General features: G+C 37.9%; 1 protein-coding gene across 2 annotated transcripts in view; it reads right to left on the bottom strand.

Annotated features, from left to right (window-relative positions):
- Positions 1 to 22,590, bottom strand: part of LOC124777296 (T-cell activation inhibitor, mitochondrial-like) — a 344,729-nt gene that overhangs the window by 108,236 nt on the left and 213,903 nt on the right. The gene's annotated exons all lie outside the window — the stretch shown is intronic.

Below are 22,590 nucleotides of genomic sequence, written 5' to 3' on the forward strand. Positions count from 1 at the left end.
ACACACACACACACACACACACACACACACACACACACACACACTCTCACACTATGTTCTGGCTGAATATGCAGTTGTTTAAATGTAGAAGGTGGAATATTTTGCATGAACACACAAAAAGATTGCCAATATAGAATAAATAACTTACATAAGAATTTAAAAATGGAACCTACCAATACAAGTGATTCCCAACAAATGGTTTTCCTATCACAAGCATGTATTTCAATGCCGTCAAAAGTAAATAGTGGTTACAAGAGAGCAATAAGAAACCAAATAGATGATGATGATCATGAGATTTGGATTTACAGTGCACTATTTAGTGTTCTACGGTATTTTGCGAGACCCAAAAAGTGACAGAGCAGTAGAAGCATAAAATACATCAAGTCAGTCTTAGACATACACAATGCACCTATTTATCAAAAAGTAGCAGTTACAAAGATAGAATTCTGAAGCGGCCAATAACATGCTGGTGGCTTGTATAATTCCCTTACAGAAAACACTTTGCAGAAACTCACAAGGGGGCTGTGCATGTGTTTTATTTTGAGAGGTCCAATTCTTTGTATTTGACAGAAAGGCTGTCCATTATTCAGGAACATACATTTTGAACAACTTGCCAGCACCCAGAAAAAGTTTAACAAGTTCAGTTCAACAGGAGCCAAAGGATTTATTGGTGGCAAACTCCTTCTACTAAACTGACAAATTTCTTAATAGAACAGAGTGATGTGTATATGTTACTAATAACATCAAATAATGTATTAGTCCAATCTGACTTCCACACAAATTCAGTATAGTAATATGATCATTGTAAATAAGTGTTATAAAATAATTTTTCTATTTCAAGATGTTTGGCTAAGGTAGTGTAAGAATCTCAATGTATTGAACATTTACATATTTTGTGACAAGTTATTTATCAACTTTTAAATAAAAATATGTTTAAGATATTTGTACTTTTTCCATGTCCATGAGGATCATTTCACTCGAGGCCTTTGAATGGTACACTAGCATATTTGTTTCCCTCCATAAATATTTATTGCATATCCTTGTTTTTCTGATGTATTACATATCCTGGTGGATCCAATCTAATCTATTTTGGGTACTCCACATCTTGGTAGTGACCTGCACTTATTGCACACAGAGATCCCTGGTGTTCACATTTGCCCTCCTTCTCCTGCATAGTCCTACCCTCCAACCTCTCCTCACTTTCAGGACTTAGTTAAAGTATGTCCACCAAGGGGGGAACTCAGCAAGGTGACATGGTGTTATGCCAATGCCAAAACTGCCTGTCTTCTGAGAGCTGTTGAAAGTGAGCTTATGAGGGATAGTTCTTTAAAAAAAAAAAAAATAAATAAATAAATAAAAAAAGAGAATGAAAAAAAGAAAAAAAAACAATAACACCATTAAAACTTGGTTGGAAACACTGCGCCGACGCAGACTCTTCGAGTATTTGCTGCACTAAATAATTATAAAAAGCGTTGTTATTAAGCTATTTTTAAACGTCTACAGGTGTTATAAATATAATATAAGTGTTGTTAAATTAGTGGGAGTGTTAGTGACGTATAAAATAAGATTAAACGGTGTAAGAAGCGTATTTTTCTTCTCGTACCTGTAGCACGAATCCCAGGCCTAATTTCACACGCGCGATCGTAAATAAGCAGTGAATTAAACTTATAGGTAAACGTTTCCAGTTGGTATAAATATATTATAAGTGTTGTTACATTAGTGGAAGTGTTAGTGAAGCATTAAATAAGATTAAACGGGGTTAGAAGTTTATTTTCCTTCTAGCGCCTATAGCACAGATTTTAGGCTTAATTTCACGCGCGTGTATCGTAAGTAAACAGTGACTTAAACTTATATGTAATCACCAGTTTTTTTACTCATTATTTTTTCAATTTATTTATATCTACCTGAATAGTTTCTAGGGTCCTTTGTTTACGTATTAGTCAGTACTTAAATCAGTTTATACGATTTCTGTTTTTGCCATGAATGAGAAGTGTGTGACATGCCGTAGGATCGTTAGTACCGGGGTATGGTGTGATGGGTGTTGTTGTTTCTTTCATTGGGGCAAATGTAGTGGCGTGGGAAATGGGGACATAAATGAGGCTCACCAGTGGTATTGTAGGATCTGCAGTAGAGATAGGAAAATACTGGAACAGCAAGGGAAAATTGCAGCTCTTCAAGCTGACCTAGACAAGGCAAGGGAGGATCTGGACAGGTTAAAGAGGGAGAAGGGTGAACAGAGGTGGGAAGTGGCAACAGGTAATAGGGGGAACAGGAAAAGGAGAGCATCAGACAGCTTTGTGATAAATCTTGAAAATAGAGTTGACCTGTTGCCTCAGTCAGAATCGGATGAGCCTCATGTAGCTGAAGCTGTAGAAAGGGCACAACAAGCTTTCAAGGACTTGAAAAAGGCAGGGAAATTTGTAAAGAGAAAGAAAGTTCTGTTGTTAGGTAGTTCTCATGGTAGAGGTGTTGGCCAACTACTGCAGGAAAATCGAGGTCCAGAGTACCAGGTCACAAACTTTTTCACGCCTAGTACAGATCTGGGTCAGGTAACAGAGGATATAGGTTCTTTATGCAAGGATTTCGTGAAGGAGGATTCCGTGGTTATAGTGGGTGGTCCGGGAAACAGCATTGACAGAGACTCTGAATATTCCATAGAGAGTGACCTGGTGAAGATAGCATCAGCAATGAAGCATACGAGTGTGGGATTTGGGTCTGTGTTGAGACGCCATGATCGGCCTCATTTGAACACTTCTGTACGGAGGGTGAACTTGGAGTTGAGTGGCTGCTTAGGACGGATATAGGGTCCCATATTGGTTTGATTCCTGTGGATGCTATTGATAGGTGGGACTACACTAGGCACGGCCTTCACCTCAATAGGAAAGGGAAGGGAAAACTGTCTGGGTTGATTGCAGAAAACTTAAGGGGGGACACTATCACAAGTGGTAAAATACCAGTGGTCACAGGTGTCAGAGGGATGCCTTTTTTAGGCTAGGAAAGGGGGATAGAAAACAAGTTTTAAGAGAGATTAGCAGACACACTCAGTTTGAGAAAACAGATGAACAGGAGTCATATTTTAGCATACAGCCTCAATTTAAACAATGTTTAACAGAAAACGTAATCAGAAACTGCCAGTTCATCTTCACCAAAGCAGTTATAATCCCATTAGTATGCAGTATCAGTTATCTTTATTACACCAGAACATTCCGGGACTCAGAAATAAAGTTGATGAACTACTCATTTGTATCGATGAAATGAATTCATCTAACCAAATTGACATAATCTGCCTCTCTGAACATCAAGTGACCACTGGTACAGATATGTTAGACATTTCAGGATTTAAGCTAGCTTCCTACTTCTGCAGAGTAGATATGGATGGAGGAGGAGTTGCCACATTTATTTAAAAACTGCCATAAATTCAAGAACACTGACATTAATAAATTCTGTTTAGAGCAGCATCTAGAAGCATGTGCAACAGAAGTAGAGTTCCATAACAGATCCTATATAATAGTAACTATTTACTGAGCACCTGCAGGAAATTATAATCTATTCATAAATAATCTAGAAGCTCTTTGGGTTATTTAACAGGAAGAAACAAAGAAATTTTGATTGCTGGTGACTTTAATACAGATTTTCTAATTCAATCTTCCAGTAAACATTTACTGCAGTTAGTAATGTTGTCTTTCAATCTAACTCACACTGTAAACTTTCCAACTAGGATCACTAAATCCTCAATGACAGCCATTGATAACATTTTTATAGACAAATCAAAGGAACAAATTCATATCAAAAAACCTGTAATAAATGGACTATCAGATCATGACATGCAGCTCCTTGTTTTAGATGTAAATTCTGAGCAGATTATCAAGACGGCTAAGTCTGAGTACAGGAGAGTAGTCAGTCAACCAAAAATTGAGTGTTTTAGAAAACTGCTCAAAGATATGAACTGGAAAGATGTTTATAGTGCCCATGACATGAATGAAAAATATAATACATTCATGAACAATGTCAGCACCATGTTTGAAAACTGTTTTCCTCTAAAAGTTACTCAAATTAAACAGAAGTCTACAATAAAACCATGGATTACACAAGGAATAAAGATTTCCTGTAAGACAAAAAGGACAATGTATCTGTCGACCAAGAATAGCTCCAATACTGATGATTTAGCTAAATACAATGAATACTGTAAAATATTTAAAAAAAAAAGTAATTCATACATCTAAACAAATGCACTATGAGAAGAAGATAGCAATGTCAGGGAACAAAATAAAAACAATATGGGATATAGTGAAAGAGGAGACTGGTAGATCCAGAAAGGAACAGGAGCAAATAGCATTAAGGGTAGATGACACATTAGTAACCGATGGGCATAGTGTGGCAAATCTATTTAACAAGTACTTTATATCCATTACTGATAGAATGGCATTGTCAGGATCAGTAAATAACGCCCTTTAATATCTGAAACTAGCCTTTACAAATAGCTTCAGCTACATGAATATGTCACTCACTTCACCAAAAGAAATAACTTCCATAATAAAATCTTTGAAAACAAAGCACTCTAGAGGTTATGATGAAATATCAATAAAGTTAATTAAGGCATGTTCTTGTGAGTTTAGTACAATTCTAAGTTACTCGTGTAACCAGTCAATTATAACTGGGACATTTCCTGACTGGCTAAAATATGCAGATGTTAAGCCTCTATTCAAGAAAGGGGATAAAGAGATACCATCAAACTACAGACCGGTTTCACTTTTGCCAGCATTCTCAAAAATTTTAGAAAAATTAATGTACAGGCAGCTTCTCAACCATCTCACCACAAATAACATATTATCAAGAACACAGTTTGGATTTCTGAAGGGTTCTGATATCGAGAAGGCTATTTACACCTACAGTGAAAATCTACTTAATTCATTAAATAACAAATTACAAGCAGCAGGTATTTTCTGTGATTTGTTAAAGGCATTTGACTGTGTGAACCACAACATCCTTTTAAATAAATTAGAATTCTATGGTGTCACGGGCAGTGCTGCAAAATGGTTCAAGTCATACCTAGCTAACAGGAAACAAAGGGTGTCAGTACAAGGGACTAGTGAATTAAGTCATCAGTCATCATCAGAATGGGAAGAAATTACATGTGGTGTCCCACAAGGATCCATCTTAGGGCCATTGCTTTTTCTTGTGTACACTAATGATCTCTCATCAGTTACACTGTCAGAAGCAGAGGTCGTTTTGTTTGCAGATGACACAAGTATTGCAATAAATAGTATGTCGAGTGTAGTTCTAGAAAGATCTGCTAATGATATTTTCATGGATATTAATAAATGGTTTAAAGCCAACTCACTGGCATTAAACTTCGAAAAGACTCACTACATGCAATTCAGAACCTGTAAGAGGTTTCCAAGCAGCATATGCATAAAGTACGAAAAAGAGCAGATAGAAGAGGTTGACAGTCTTAAACTCCTGGGATTACAACTTGATAATAAATTCAGTTGGGAGGAGCACACCACAGAACTGCAGAAACGCCTTAACAAATCTGTATTTGCAATTCGAGTGTTAGCAGATATAGGTGACATAAAAATGAAAAAGCTTGCATACTTTGGCTACTTTCATTCCATAATGTCATATGGTATAATATTTTGGGGTAACTCTTCAAGTCAAACAAAAGTTTTCAGAGTCCAAAAGCATGTAATACGTATTATTTGTGGAGTAAATTCACGGACGTCATGTAGAAACCTCTTCAAAGAACTGGGTATACTAACTACTGCCTCTCAGTATATTTACTCCTTAATGAAATTTGTCCTAAATAATATATCTGTTTTTCCAACAAACAGCTCAGTTCATACATACAATACCAGGAACAAAAATGTTCTGCACAAGGACTTAAAAGCACTTACTTTAGTTCAAAAAGGGGTCCACTACTCAGGAACACTCATCTTCAATAATTTGCCAGCAAACATAAAAAATTTAGTTACAAATAAAGATAAGTTTAAAAGGAGCCTGAAAGACTTACTAGTGGCCAACTCCTTCTACTCCATTGACGAATTTTTTAATAGAAACAAATGATGTATTGTATATATTCATACTATTAGTATTGTTATTTCAGCTTAAAAAAAAATAAAGTGACATGTTCCACATCCATGAGGATCTCCTCAACATGGATCTATGGAACGAAAAACTAATCTAATCTAATCTAATCTAAATATGGTAGTTTGTTGTTAATGACCTAAGCCAAATACATAGTGGATGTTTTTGACAAAGATCATGTGGCACATTCTCCACAGCACTGAGAACCGAAAGAATAGGGTAAATATTGTCCCTAAATTTCAAAATGTCAATATCTATTCATCCAAAAAATATATACATACAAATATATCAAAAAGTGTTTAGGAAAAAGTACAAAGTACCCTTTTATTTTATGTTTTGTTTTATTTCTAAGTGCTAAATAGCATTCAAAACTATGTTGCCCCTTCAGTATAGCTGAACTTTTAACTATTGAAACAAATGCCATTAGATTTGTTTTTAATTTACTTATTTACATCCTTATTTACGTAAAGTGTGGGCATCTTCTTTGGCTAGGTATTGTAAAACCTAAATAATTTTTTGGGTCCAGATTATTCATTTTTGTTGGAGAACACTCACAGTATAAATATGAACTGCTTATGTAGACACTGGTATGCACCACAAAAACTAAAGCATATAACAAATAAATAAGATTCAGAAGACACAAAAGCACAAAATCCATTACTATAAAATTAATGAATGGAGTGAGGATTAGTTAACTTTAGATATTGGCAGGTGACACCTAACTTTAGATACTAGCAGATGACACCAACAACCCCATTTCTGCACATGCATAGTATTCACTAAGCTCTGGATTTTGGCACACTAAATATGATACAACTCACTGGTCACTGGCTTTTGGTTGACTAATGCACTGGCATGCAATGCATAACCAGCAGAACTAGTCAACACAGATTAGGAAGCTGATTGTATAAAATAGGCTTAGTACACTAGATTTCCATTCAGGAGGGGGGAGGGGGGAATGTTTCACATCCCAATCTGGCCAACCAGGTTTATACCTAATAAGGTTTCCGAAAATGACTTAAGCCAGTTTTTGGTAATTGTTTCTTTGCAAAGTACAAAACTGATTTCCTTTCCCAGCCTTCCCCAGTCTGAGTATGTGCTCACTTTCTATTAATCTTGTCTGTGAAAGTTTGTTAAACCTAAACCTTCCAGTGTTTTTTTTTTTTTTTTTTTGCATCCTTTCTAAGTGGGCTCATCACGTAATGCTTGTCTTTGGAAGTCAACAAAAGAACAAACACTGAGCATATTTCATTTAACATTCTCAAAGGCCAAAGAACAACAGAAACTGGTACATGATGACAAACTCCATTACAAAATAATACTGGGGGTTTTCAACCCTCAAGTAAGCACACCGATTTCCATAACACAAGCAGGCGCATGACATACTTTGTACACAGTAAAGAACAGCTGTATTTATATTACCAAGGTACCGGTAAACATATATGAGCAAAATCGTAGTTTAATTAAACAATAATAAAGTAAACTTTCACTGAATCACTCTGTTGCTGTGTACAAGTGTTACACTACAGTAATGACCCACCTGGAGAATTAAACAGCACAGTTGCATCAGATCCCACCCTAATGCTTGTTTTCACAATAATTATCTCATTGACAACTGTCTCATTGTGGAACTGCGCTGCTAGATCGGAGTCTATGGCTTTTCTTACATGGATCGTACATTTTTTCTCACCTATATTTTATATTATTACTGCTCACCTGGGCATACGACAACACAATTTCTCACTGTGTTAGCTGAAGCAATAATGAAGTAACAGGTATGGGTTCTCAACTGTAAAACAACAGTGGAACAGTACAAGACAATATTTTTGTGGTTGGAGCACTTTATACATAGAAAATTAGAAAAAACCTTAATTAGAAAAACCTAAAGAAATTAGAAAAAAACTAAAGAACAATTATTCTTAATCCTGAGAATACAATATTCTGACTGAAATGCCTGAGAAGGTGTCTAAACCACTTGAGGGTTAAAGGAATGATTGCAGCTGGAAGAAAAATAGAAGAAAAGAAACAAACAAAATTGCAGTATTTACAAAATGTCTGTGGGAGAACACAACTGCACAAAGCTCAAACAAAGCTGTAAAAGTTTTACTTCACAGGATAGTCAACAGATAAAGACATAAAACAATGCATCTATCAGCCTTATGTCCTTCATTATACCAACAAAATACATGCAACAGTGGATTTTAATTTTAAAAAAAGGAGCAAACTGTATTTTTTTTCTTTGTAAATATTCATTATGTATTCCTGTTTTCTGACAAGTTCTACATCCTGCAGCATCTGCTGGCATGGAATGAAAAGAACATCTAAATAATGGCCTCAGTCACATGCCTATCATTGGGCCAATACTTGTTATCTCAATTGTGCTTTGTAATTAATATTGCCATAATGAAGTCTTGCCCAGTTCAACAGCAAGCAGACTAGCACAAGGTACAAAAAGAGTGAAGAGATCACAATCTGTTACAGCCACTGGTTATATGTTGTCATCAGTATCCAACAGGGTGCTATTTCCAACATTTTATGCAATAGATCAGTTTTTGACTTTGTTCCTGTAGGTGACCCAACTCTTCAGAGTGTGTTCTTTTTTATCAAGCCAGGATCCTAGAGAACTGTCACTGCTTTAAAAACTTTCTCTGGGATAAAGCCAGTGGATTTACTATTCACTAAAATTTGATATTCCTTGAGAAACGATTTTTGCATAGAGTATGTCAGTGCATGAGCTCATTCCTCATTCCTTCCATGGACAACACCAGATAATTCAGTGTTTACAATGTCGCTGTCAAACTTTGCGTGGTTCATGGTGTGGGTTCCTGTCGTCATGTCCTAGTTCATTAACCAAGGGCAACGTATGAGTGGCCAAGTAAGTGGTCCTGACAGTCGGGATACCAGTTACTTTGGAATAAGGCTGGGCATCTCATACATATTCTGAGTCGTGGTGCCGGCCGCGGTGGTCTAGTGGTTCTAGGCGCGCAGTCCGGAACCGCGAGACTGCTACGGTCGCAGGTTCGAATCCTGCCTTGGGCATGGATGTGTGTGATGTCCTTAGGTTAGTTAGGTTTAAGTAGTTCTAAGTTCTAGGGGACTGATGACCAAAGTAGTTAAGTCCCATAGTGCTCAGAGCCATTTGAACCATTTTTTTGAGTCGTGGTCACCTTTGTGCTCAGACGGCACAGGCTACCAAATCCACCAGTTAGTCCCTCCACCGTTACGGGTAAAACTCAATGGGACCCGGGGCAAGTAAGGCTAGCAACCTGCTTCCCTGCTACTTTAAATATGATGCTGGTAACTATCAGAGCAAAATGCCTCAGACCTTTGGAGGTGACGGAGTCCCACCTCTAATTGACAAACCAGGGACTCCTAAGAAAAGACTCGGCAAATGAATGGTAACGAGATGGGGAGCTATTAATATCAATGGGGGCTACTCTGGGAAGAAGGTAGAGCTGGCAGAGGCTGCAAGTAAGATGGGGTTGGACGTTTTAGCTGTTAGTGACATTCGGGTAATGGGTGAGAAAGAAGAGGAAGTGGGAGAATACAAGGTCTACCTGTCAGGAGTCAAAGCAGGAATAGCACAATGGGGTGTAGGGCTTTACATCAGGAAAGAAATGGAACCCAGCGTAGTTACAATAAGGTATGTAAACGAATGTCTGATGTGGATAGATTTGACAGTGTCTAGCAAGAAACTTAGGATTGTGTCAGTATATTCGCATTGTGAAGGGACAGATCAAGATAAGATGGATAGTTTTTATGATGCACTCAGTTGTTAGAGATTTTAATGTCAGGATTGGAAATCGAACAGAAGGGTATGAAAAGGTTATGGGTAAATTTGGAGAGGATATGGAGACCAACAGGAACGGGAAACAACTCTTGGATTTCTGTGCCAGTATGGGCTTAGTAATCACAAACTCCTTTTTTAAACATAAGAACATTCACTGGTATACTTGGGAAGGCAGGGGAACCAGATCTGTCATTGACTATATAATAACAGATCAGGGATTCAGGAAGGCTGTGAGGGACACACGTGTATTTAGGGGATTCTTTGATGACACTGATCATTATTTAATCTGCAGTGAAATTGGAATTGTGAGGCCGAACGTGCAGGAGGTCAGGTCCATATGTAGGAGGATAAGAGTGGAGAAACTTCAGGATAAGGAAATCAGGCACAAGTACATAACAGCGATCTCAGAAAGGTACCAGGTAGTTGAATGTAGTCAATTACAGTCATTGGAAAAGGAATGGTTAGGTTAGGTTAATGTTTAACGTCCCGTCAACAACGAGGTCATTAGAGACAGAGCGAAAGCTCGGGTTAGGGAAGGATTGGGAAGGAAATCGGCCGTGCCCTTTCAAAGGAACCATCCTGGCATTTGCCTGAAATGATTTAGAGAGATCACGGAAAACCTAAATCAGGATGGCTGGAGACGGGATTGAACCGTCGTCCTTCCGAATGCGAGTCCAGTGTGCTATCACTGCGCCACCTCGCTCGGTGGGAAAAGGAATGGACAAGGTACAGGGACACAGTACTAGAAGTGGCTAAAGAATATCTTGGAACAGTATTGTGTAAAGGTAGGATGAAGCAAACAGCTTGGTGGAATGACAGTGTCAAGGCAGCCTGTAAAAGGAAAAAGAAGGCATATCAAAAATGGCTACATACTAGAACTCAGCTAGACAGAGAAAGTTATGTTGAAGAAAGAAACAAAGCCAAACAGATAATTGCAGCATCCAAGAAGACATCTTGGGAACACTTTGGAAACAGGTTGGAGACTTTGGGTCAAGCTGCTGGAAAACCATTCTGGAGTGTAATTAGCAGTCTCAGAAAGGGAGGTAAGAAGGAAATGACAAGTATTTTGGACAGGTCAGGAAAACTGCTGGTGAATCCTGTTGATGCCTTGGGCAGATGGAGGTTACAGATTTCGATGTACAATGGGATAGGAATGATGATGGAAATAGGATCACATTTGAGGAAGTGGAGAAAATGGTCAATAGATTGCAGTGCAATAAAGCGGCTGGGGTGGATGAAATTAAGTCGGAATTCATCAAATACAGTGGAATGTTAGGTCTTAAATGGCTACACAGGATAATTGCAATGGTGTGGGAGTCGGGACAGGTTCCATCAGACTGGGCGAAAGCAGTAATGACACCAATGTTTAAATGTGGAAACAGAAAAGATTGTAACAACTACAGAGGTACCTCTTTAATCAGCGTTGTGGGTAAAATCTTCTCAGGTATTGTTGAAAGGAAAGTGCTAGTATTAGTTGAGGACCAATTGGATGAATATCAGTGTGGGTTTAGGCCTCTTAGAGGTTGTCAGGACCAGATCTTTAGCTTACGGCAAATAATGGAGAAGTGTTACGAGTGGAACAGGGAATTGTATCTATGCTTTATATCAAGAAAAGGCATATGGCCGGGTTCCTAGGAGGAAGTTATGGTCTGTTCTATGAGATTATGGAATAGGATGCAAACTTTTGCAAGCAATTAAAGGTCACTACATAGATAGTCAGGAAGTAGCTAGAGTTGACGGTAAATTGAGTTCATTGTTCAGAGTAGTTTCAGGGTAAGACAAGGATGCAACCTGTCTCCACTGTTGTTCATATCATTTATGGATCATATGTTGAAAACAATAGACTGGCTGGGTGAGATTAAGATATGTGAACACAAAATAAGCAGTCTCGCATACGCGGATGACTTAGTTGTGATGGTAGATTTGATTGAAAGTTTGCAAAGTAACATTTCAGAGCTAGATCAGAAATGTAAGGACTGTGGTATGAAGATCAGCATCTCCAAAACAAAAGTAATGTCAGTGGGAAAGAAATAAAAATGGATTGAGTGCCAAATAGGAGGACAGGTGGACAGTTTCAAGTACTTAGGATGCGTAATCTCTCAGGATGGCAACATAGTGAAAGAACTGGAAGCAAGGAGTAGCAAAGATAATGCAATGAGCACTCAGCTACGATCTACTCTCTTCTGCAAGAAGGAACTCAGTACCAAGACTAAGTTATCTGTGCACCGTTCAATCTTTCGACCAACTTTGTTGTATGGGGGCGAAAGCTGGGTGGATTCAGGTTACCCTATCAATAGGGTTGAGGTTACGGATATGAAAGTAGCTAGGATGATTGCAGGTACTAGTAGATGGGAACAATGGCAGGAGGGTGTCCACAATGAGGAAATCAAAGAAAAACTGGGAATGAACTCTATAGATGTAGCAGTCAGGGCGAACAGGCTTAGATGGTGGGGTCATGTTACACGCATGGGAGAAGCAAGGTTACCCAAGAGACTCATGGGTTCAGCAGTAGAGGGTAGGAGGAGTCGGGGCAGACCAAGGAGAAGGTATCTGGATTTTGTTAAGAATGATTTTGAAGTAATAGGTTTAACATCAGAAGAGGCACCAATGTTAGCACTGAATAGGGGATCATGGGGGAATTTTATACAGGGGACTATGCTCCAGACTGAACACTGAAAGGCATAATCAGTCTTAAATGAAGATGATGATGATGATGATGATGTCAAACTTTGCTACTCTTTTAAGAACACTGTTATACATGAAATGCCTTTACTCTCTTCTTGTAAAAGTTATTTTAGGCAACAAAATCAGTCCTGGTTTCCCCATCATCAAACATAGAAAGAGTGTTAAGCAAGGCCACATTGCAGCAATGTGGTACTGTAAACAGGTATGACCTACTTTTCCTCATGCAAGAGAGAGAATGATTATTAATGGAGCCACAGCATAGTAAATCTGTTGTACAGTAGTTCTGGAGCCACTGAATATAGTAATTTCTTTAGGCAGCCACGACTTTACATTTTAAGTGGAACACAGAAGATTTAGCCACACTGATTTATTTGATGACATTCATTCATGTATTGAGTTCCTTAAATCCCATCCCAAAGGAGAGTCTGCAGTGATGTTCTAAATTATACACTGAAAAGCAGGTGACCATCAACATGGCCAATGGCCTTGCCACAGCAGTAACACCAGTTCCCATCAGATCACTGAAGTTAAGCACTGTTTGGCTGGGCTAGCATTTGGCTGAGTGACTGTCAGGGTCTGCCAAGTGCTGTTGATAAGCCAGGTGCACACCACCCTTGTGAGGCCAATTGACGAGCTACTTAACTGAGAAGTAGCAGTTCAGACTGCAAAAACAGATAACAGCCAGGAAAGCGGTGTGCTGACCACACACCCTTCCTTATCCACATCCAGTGAAACTTATCGGCTTAGGACGAAATGGTAGTCAGCCAGTACCATTGAGGGTTCTGAGGCCTTTTCAGACAGACAGACAAACTTCCTCTTCCCTCCTCCCTCTCCCTCCACCTCCTCCATCCCTCTCTCTATGTCCATTTGCTCCACTTCCTCTCTCTTTCCATCTACTTTTCCCACATCTATCTTGTTTGCTGTTATTGGCAATGAACTTTGATTTGGAACTGAAGTCGCTTAAAATTAACGGGAAAATCAGTTGGGATCAATGGTATATGGGTATGAGAGACCTCTCTTGCTGCTGGATCTGTGAGGACAGAAGCTTCAATGACAGTATTTCGCACAGTTTTAATCTGTTAATGGCTAGGATTTTAAAGTTTCAGACAATTTAGATTCCAGGCAGTATTTTAATCATAAGCCGATAAGCCATAAACACAACTTTTCTGTTTTCTGTTAAAACCAGCTGTGAGGAAGCAAACAAAACAACACATAGTCGTGTACACAATTCTTTGTTTCAAATTACACATAAGGAGAAAGAATATACATGGAAGAAAAAATTTGTGTAATGGTTTAAATGCCCTGCTATCTTAGGATAAAGTGACTGCAACAAAGAAAATGAAACCTCTCATTTCACAGCATAGCATTTTCTTTCTCACAATCAGTTTTAACAGAAAACCTATACATTTTTGTTTCAAGAAACACATTACCCACATGCATCCAACAGTTTAATAAAGTATTATGTAAAAATCTGAAATGCACTCACAAAAACTACGTACCATGAAGGAATTATCTGAATGCGACTGATTTTAGCAGATGTGACATGCGTCTACAGACAAACAAATCATTGCAATTCCAGAAAAACTGGACAATTTGTTCAAGAGAAAGAGCTCCACAAACTGAGCAAGTCCATAATGTGTTGGCTCACTTCTGGTCCTTACACAAAAAGTTACCTGACTTGGACTTGGCATTAGTTGATAGAGTTGATGGATGTCAATAAAAAGGGGTGTAGAACATTGTCAACGTACCACTGTGCTGTAAAGGTCCCATAGACAACAACCAAATGGGTCATCCTATGAAATGAAATGGTACTCCAAACCATCACCCTTCAATATCAGGCAGTATGGCAGATGACAGTCAGGTTGGTATTACACTGCTGTCTGGGTGTCTCTGAGATCTGTCTTTGCTAGTCATTAGGGCTAACTCAAACCAAGACTTATCAATGAAGGCAATTCTACTCCAGTCAATGAGATTCCAGGCCAAAGATTTCTCTGGAGATGCCGCAGATAGAGGTGGGATATCAACCTGACTGTCACCCACCATATGACCTGACAGCCAGGAGTGATAGTCTGGGGAGGCAATTCTTTTCATAGCAGGATCCCTTTGGTTTTCATCTGCGAGACTCCTATAGCACAGCAGTGTGTCGGCAGTATTCTACACCGTATTTTGTTACCTGCTTGCTAAGTCATTCTGAGCGTACATTCAAGCAAGATAAAGAGTTTCTACTGCTCGTCTCCATGCTTGCCAAATCCTAACCTGGTCAGAAAGGTTGCTGGATCTCTCCCAGATTGAGAGTGTTTTGAGTATTATGGGCAGGGCCCCTAATCAGCTCAGGATTTGACAATCTAACCTGCCAATTAGACAGAATTTATCATGATATCCCTCAGGAGAACATCCAACAACTCTATCAATCAATGCCAAGTCGAATAACTGCTTGATTAAGGGCTAGAGGTGGACGAATATGTTACTGGCTTGTTTGTCTGTATGTGTACATCACGTCTACAAATTGCCCCCCCCCCCCCCCCATGTGTAAATCGGTCAAGGTTAAAGATTTTTGGCAACAAGGATAATCATTTTTGCTAACAATATTTCTCCTTTATATAGAAGAGATACTTTTAGATATCATAGAAATTTAAAAAATTGTAGCCTACATCGGTCTAAACATTTATATGAGAATTGTGTAAATATTTGAAGTAAATCAGTCACAAATGTTTCAAGATTTTTGGTAACAACCTTAAACAATGGCTTGTCTGTATATATTAGTATTGACTTTTTAGATATACTAACTACACACCCATCTTCACAACAGAAATGACAGAAGCACATTTGCATATTGTTACTTTGAGGAATCTGTACCTCAACTGGTAAAAAGGGAACCCTTATAGGACCACTTTGTCAATAAATTCATTTTTCCTAACCAAGAAGTCAAATATAAATAAAACCTATTGAAAGAAACAAAGCTATTTTATTAAGTTTTTAATACACAAAGTGATATCAGTAAATCCATATATTCTAGCCACATAAATTCATTGCTGGTTTGTATTCATAAACATACGACTGTGGCACTTAGTTCTGTCACTTCTGAAAAATATTTCTGTCACTGAGATTAAAAAAACCACAGCACCACCTTTTTTTGTGTAAATTATGATATCTTTCTTCCCCATGATCCAATTTTGATGAAATAAAGCCTATAAGCTGCCATTAGCTACACTCAAGTTTCCTGTGAAAACCCCAAGAAAATTCATATAGACTTTTGTAGATTACCACAAACTAACTAACTAACTTGACAGTTTTGCAGTTTTATTCTTAGTCTAGATAGCTATATAACTGATATATTAAGGAAATGTGTGGCTTATGTGCATCTGAGTGTGTATTAGAGTATCATGTAAAAGTTGAAACAAATCTGTCAGGAACTTTTTGATATTTTTGGTAATGTGTTAAGCAAGGACTTGTATTTATACAGTAGTACAGATGTATAATGGAAGAAAGTAACTATTTTCAAAAGTGCCACCACTAAACCTGTTACACTGGTCAGTTGCTGTATCTATCTGAAACATCTAACAAAGCATTAATTTAACTTTACAAAGAACACTATCAGGTGCTATATAAAAGCAAAATAAACACCTTCTTAATACAAATAGTGGAGTTAAGTGTGAGTTACACCTCTGTGCCCAAATATTCTTATAAATTATAGGCATGATTATTAAGGTATTCTTTTCTTTGCTTTTGACTATCTGTGGAGTTTGAATTTTCTACTAGATGACTACCAACAATTGTTACGGACTTTCACACAAGAACATAAAATTCCATTCTGAGCCCTATACTGGGGATGCGTAGTGTTTATGAAAGTATTTTTACTTGCAGTATTACATTTGAGAATTACACAGTTCATCCTACATTCACTCTCATTATTTAAAATAAGTATCATTGATTATAAAGTAAATGAATTGGCACATGATTCTAAGATCCTCAGACCCCTGAAGAAGCTTCTGCAAAATGAATGGTTACAAGCTTTACATAATATGCATCTGTAGAGGCAACACTTTTTTGACCTTATCTGAATTATCAGAGATGATGATATTTACTGCTTTCCTACTTTCAATTTAGACTTATTTCAGCAGTATCAATAGTTAATGTGATTGACTGTTTTCTATTGTTAAGATACAATTCCAGTCTTTCAAGGGGGATGCATGTAATACCATAAGATTTTACTTTCTCTAGTAAAGTATTATGATATATACCACAGAAGAGCTTGACAAGATCACAGATAATGCCAAAGGGGTAGCTTTCCTTGGTTGGTTCTATCGGAACAGATTTTGTGGGATCATGTATTGGTATCTCTGTAGAGAAGCCTTTAGCCTCTTGACTACCACAGCGGTTGAAGTGTGCCATACCTTGAATACAAGTGACTGGCACAGCAGTTCAGTAGTTTGCACATATCGATTGGCCAATATGGAAGTAAAGACAAACACCAGAATAAACAAGTGGAGTGAGATAAATGTCTCCAAAATTTATGTTTTTATTGCATCTGTATCCTTATAGCAAACATAAAATAGCTAAAACTGAGTGACCATTGATCAACAGTTCCCTTGTTGCACACATTATTTTCTTATAAATTACTCCATAAAGACTGATATCTTCTGTTGCTGAGTTTGTTTCACTTTCATGTTAATTTGCCTCTAAATGGAGATTACAGTATTTGTCAAAAATATGACTAACAGCAGAACATTTTCAAAAGATTTTTGAGGAATCTTTTTGTATTTTGAAAAAATATAAATAGATGAATCACTGATGTCATTCAAAGGCCATCTAGAAATAAAGCAATAGTCCCAAGTGAAGGCAAGTAGAGATGGCATAAAAATTTTTACAGTTTGCAATTGTGAGAAAAGTATATAATATATTTTATCATTTATTTTGGTGCAGAAACAGTCAGTGACAATCTCAGTATGAAAATATCTGGAAATAATGTGAAGGGAGGAAGTTTGTGATGATCATGTCAATGAAATAATTAAAGGAGGACTGGAATGGAACACAGTTTCCTGTATGCTGCACAGGCTTCTGCAAGGAAAGTAAAATGAACAAGGAATAAGAAGAAAATGCAACACTAATGGCAATCTGAATATATATAAAAATTTATTATCATAATGAACAAGATGCGACCAAAAAGTAATGGGAATTTTTGTTTTTCTTAAAAAATGTTTATTTATTCATCAACATCAACTTTATTTCCTTCAAACTCATTCGCCTCAGATATTACTAGTGCCAGCAGTTTTCTGATGTGGAAAGTACTTCTGGACTCACTTGTTGATATGGTGTCCAGGTCCTTCAGCAATTCTGTTTTTATTTCATCACTGATGGCAAAACCACATCCTTTCATGGTTCTCTGCATCTCGGGAATAAAATGAAATCATAGCAGGCCATGTCTGATGAATAAGGTGACTGAGGCAACATCACAGTTTTGGTTTCTGCCAAAAATTCATGAACGAGCACTGAGGTGTGAGTGGGAGCATAATCGTGATGCAATTTCCGTGAGTGGCCTTGTCACAATTTTGGTCATTTTCTTTGTATTTCTCCATGAAAATGGTGCACAACTTCCTGGTAGTATTTCTTATTGACCATACAACTACAAGGCAGGAACTCATGATGCGCTATCCCATTGTAATCAAAGAAAACAGTGGCAAGAACCTTCACACGCGATCGACCTTGTTTAATTTTTTTCAGTCTTGGTTCTTCATGCGGTTTCCAATGGGATTACTGGGCCTTGGTTTCACCTGTTATAAGCTTCTTTCAAAGTTCTGGATCACTGTTGACTTCATTCAGCAATTGCTGGGCAATGTCAATGTGATGTGGTTTTTGGTCGAAATTCAACAACTTCTGAACAAACTTTGCAGCTACAAGTTTCATGCCCAAAACATCCAAAAAAACTGGTTGGATGAGCCAAAGGATATGCCGACATCATCAGTAATCTCTCTGGTGGTGATATGGTGATTTTTCAGAATCATTTTCTTTACTTCTTCCACGCTGTTGTCAGTTCCAGGGCGGTCGTCATTTTTGATGTCTTCTCGACCCTCCTTGAAATGTTTATACCACTTGTAAACTCTTGTCCTACTCATAGTAGCTTCTCTAAAAGCAACAGTCAACATTTTGAATGCGGTGTTGCATTTTATTCCATTTTTCAAGCAAAATTTAATGCATATTCTTTGATCATCTTTCCCAAAAGTAAAAATTCATCAAACATTCTAAAACACATATAATCTTTTCAACTGTCAACAATAAACTAAATATTCAAAACAGCAGAGAATGATAACATACGTCAGGAACATCTATATCAACAAAATAAAAAAACAAAAAAATTGAGAATCAGATTATAAAGCTCGTGAAATTAAAAAAAATTCATTACTTTTTGATCACACCTTATATAACCTCACCACAATAAGATAACATAAACATAATTCATGTACTACTAAAGATGAGCTAAAGAACATCTCAGTAATATACATTTCTGAGCACTGATTTAATCTTCAATTAATTCAACATACAAAAATAACTAAATTCTTTTTGTCTTTTTACTGTTGCAGACATATTAGCAAGCACTGTGCCGTAGCGATTTACATAAAGGAAAACATCCTTCTTACTACTCTACCTGAGTTAACTTGAACAAATGTTGAAAAGGACTATGAGATTGGAACTATAAATGTTCCAAGCTAAACTTAGCAGTTTACCAATCACCAACTGGAAACTCTGACGTTTTCTAAAATAAACTGGAAACATTGCTAAACAAAGTAAATATGGAATGTGATTTGATAATTTGTGGAGACATCAAAACTGATTTTATTTCAAAAAGTAGAAGTAGAGAGACCCTTTCGAACCTTACTACATTCTACAATTTAAAGGCTGAAGTAAAGTACAGCTCCAGGGTAGGGTAGAGCTCCAGCCTCCTACACAGCAGAGAGCAAAAGGAGTACAGCCTATCTGTTGGACACAGTTTGTATAATACATTATTTAGTTTAGTGTTACTCTAACCTATTTCTGAGTAGACGTAAAGAGTATATGATTTCTAATAGTGTTGCTTATTTTTGATGTAATGGTTAGCATATTTTTCAATTATTTGCACTGAGTGAATTTACTTCATAGTGTAGTACACAGTTTGTATACATTGCTTGCTTTGTCTGTATTTTCTGAGATCTTATGCAGTTTTCTTATACAGCATGACAACATGGACAGTGGCTGTGGTTTTGGTGAGTGGATAAAAGGAGAACTGCCTGCTGCCCATAAATAGCTGGAAGTTGCATTGGTCAGAGTTAACAGGCTACTGGGTATTGCTCAAAGCTGTGGCAACATCGTGGCACCAGTGACGAGACATGCGACACCTCTGGTGCCACTCAAATACGTGGCGACCTGGTTGTCGTTGTGTATTCAGATACATAACATCTGACCGATTCATCTTCACTCCATAGTGAGTGGCAGACAGTGGTGGGGTCACTCATCACTGGTCAGAAGGCAAATGAGAAAATTGGCTGGGTGGCTGGCTCCTTACACCTCAGCAACAATTATGAGATGCTACACTGTTTTATAATACTTCTGAGCCAGCACAGGCTGTCTCTCATGGTGGACCAGCAGCCGATTTCCCTGACCAGTCTGGATAAGTGCAGAGTGTGGTATGCTAGTTATTGGAGCTCCAATATTAGGTGGGTAATGGAGCTCCTTACGGAAATAGCATGCAGGGCAGGAAAGACTGTCAGTGTGCACTCAGTATATTTGCAGGGGTTCTCATCCAAGACATGGAGGAGACCCTACAACTGGGTGCAACTGACTACAAACAGTGGCACATGTTGTCATGAATTTTGTCTACTGCTTGGGTTATGAAGCCATTCTCAGTTTCTTTCAGTGGATGGCCGATTTGGTGACGGCAACTAGCACAGTACATGGGGTACAGGCAAAGCTGACTATTTGCAACATCGTACCCAAGGTTGATCATGGTCCTCTGCAGGTGCAGAGTGCATGGTCTAACTCAGAGTTCAGACGATTTTGTGACAGTACTCACCATGAATTTCTCAACCTCCACTATTGGGTGGAGAATTTTAGGGTTCCCCCTTAATAGTTCATATATGCACTACACTCAGGAAGTGGCTATTAGAACAGTGGAGTACATGTGGTATACATGTATGTGTTTTTTTAAGTTAGAGGAACCCTCCCTTTGGGTTTCAGATACAAACTGCTGCCAAACTCAAAAATACATCAGCCACAATGTTCTCAGAGAATGCTCGCTTCACTGATAGAATATAGAAAAGATTACTATAGTAGTTAACTGCAGGAGCATCCAAGGAACGCTCCCAGAATTAGTATCACTAATTGAAAGTTATAATATACACATAGTTTTAGAAACAGAAGTTTGTTGAAATTGGAAGTGAATATCAGTGAAATCCTAAGTTCAAATTTTTCTTCCCTTCTCATCCTGTCTGGTAAGTCTCCCCTGACCCGGGGTTCTGGGTGACTTTTCTGATCTCTCGCCATTTCCTAAACCTTAACAGCACTTTTCCTTCACCCCTCCTTCTTCCCCTTCAACCTGTATTTCAGAAGAATGAGCTACTGGCTCCAAAAGTTGCCGCTTCGTGATTAGATTTTTTTAACTGTCCAATTACATTATAAGTTCAAACTGGAATATTTATTGCAGTTACAGGTTAGTTACCAATCATGGCAGTGTATTTGTATTAAAAAAGAATTTGATAATATCTAGTTAGATTATCACTGATTCTGAATGTGGATTAATCTGGGCGAAGTTACGCAGAAAAGATCGGTAAAAAATCTTAATCAGATGCTTTTATGGACCGTTTGGGTCAGGGGCTGTAGCAGTCAAACACTTCAGAGAGAAACTGCAGAATACAGTTAATAACTTTCGTGATCATGCTGTTGTAACAGGGTAACTTCAACTTGTCCGGTATAGATTGGGAAAGTCATGCCATCAAAATTCATGCCACAGACAGGGATTCATGTGACATTATTCTGAATATCTTGTCCAAAATTACTTCAAGCAATTAGAAAACCAACTCCTCCTAGCAACAAACAGACCTGAATCAGTTAACATAGAGGAAAGTATCAGGGATCATAAGACTGTGAAAGCAACTACAACTATGGGTTTTACAAGGAACGTTAAGAAAGGCAGGAGGATCTTTTTGCTTAGCAAGAGTGATAGCATACAAACTGCAGGTTATCTGAGCAGTCAGAGCAGCAAATACTCAGTGATGAGTAAAAAGATGTGGAGCACAAATGGTAAAAATTCAAAAGCATTGTTCAATATGCCTTAGGCAAATATGTTCCAGGCAAGGTCTTATGGGACAGGAAAGACTCACCATGATAGAAAATTGCTACATAAACAAAGAGAGCATCATCACAATTCAAGAGAAGTCTAACCTAGCTGACAAACAAAAGTTGAACAAAGCAAAAATGTGAGTAAGGAGACCAATGAGAGGAGCATTCAATGACTTTTAAAGTTTTGTCAACTGGTCTGATTGAAAATCTTAAGAGGTTTTGGTCTTATGTACAACTAGTAAGTGGGTCGAAATCATTTATTCAGTCACTCAGTGACCTTACAGGCACTGAAACAGAAGGTAACAGAGAGAAGGCTCAAATACTTAACTCAGTCTTCTGAAAATGTATCACCATGGAAAACTGTAATACAGTCCCTCCTTTCCATCATCATACAAACATTGAAATGACATATATTGAGATACCTGTAAGATTCTACACAGATTAAGTGAAAGAACTTCTCCCCTTCTAGCAGCAGTTTATTATGGGTCGCTGGAACAATGAAGGGCATCTACTGACTGGAAAAAAGTGCAGGTCACTCTCATCTTCAAGAAATATCATAGGACAGATGCACATAATTATACGCCTCGCTTGTTGACATAAATCTGCTGTAAAATAAAGAGCACGTTTTATGCTCAAGAATGAAAATCTCCACTATAAAAATCAACATGGATTTCACAAACAGAGGTGTTGAAAAACTCAGCTGACTGTGTTTTTCCATGACA

This window comes from Schistocerca piceifrons, chromosome 2 (assembly GCF_021461385.2).
Source record: "Schistocerca piceifrons isolate TAMUIC-IGC-003096 chromosome 2, iqSchPice1.1, whole genome shotgun sequence".
Taxonomy (NCBI): Eukaryota; Metazoa; Arthropoda; class Insecta; order Orthoptera; family Acrididae; genus Schistocerca; species Schistocerca piceifrons.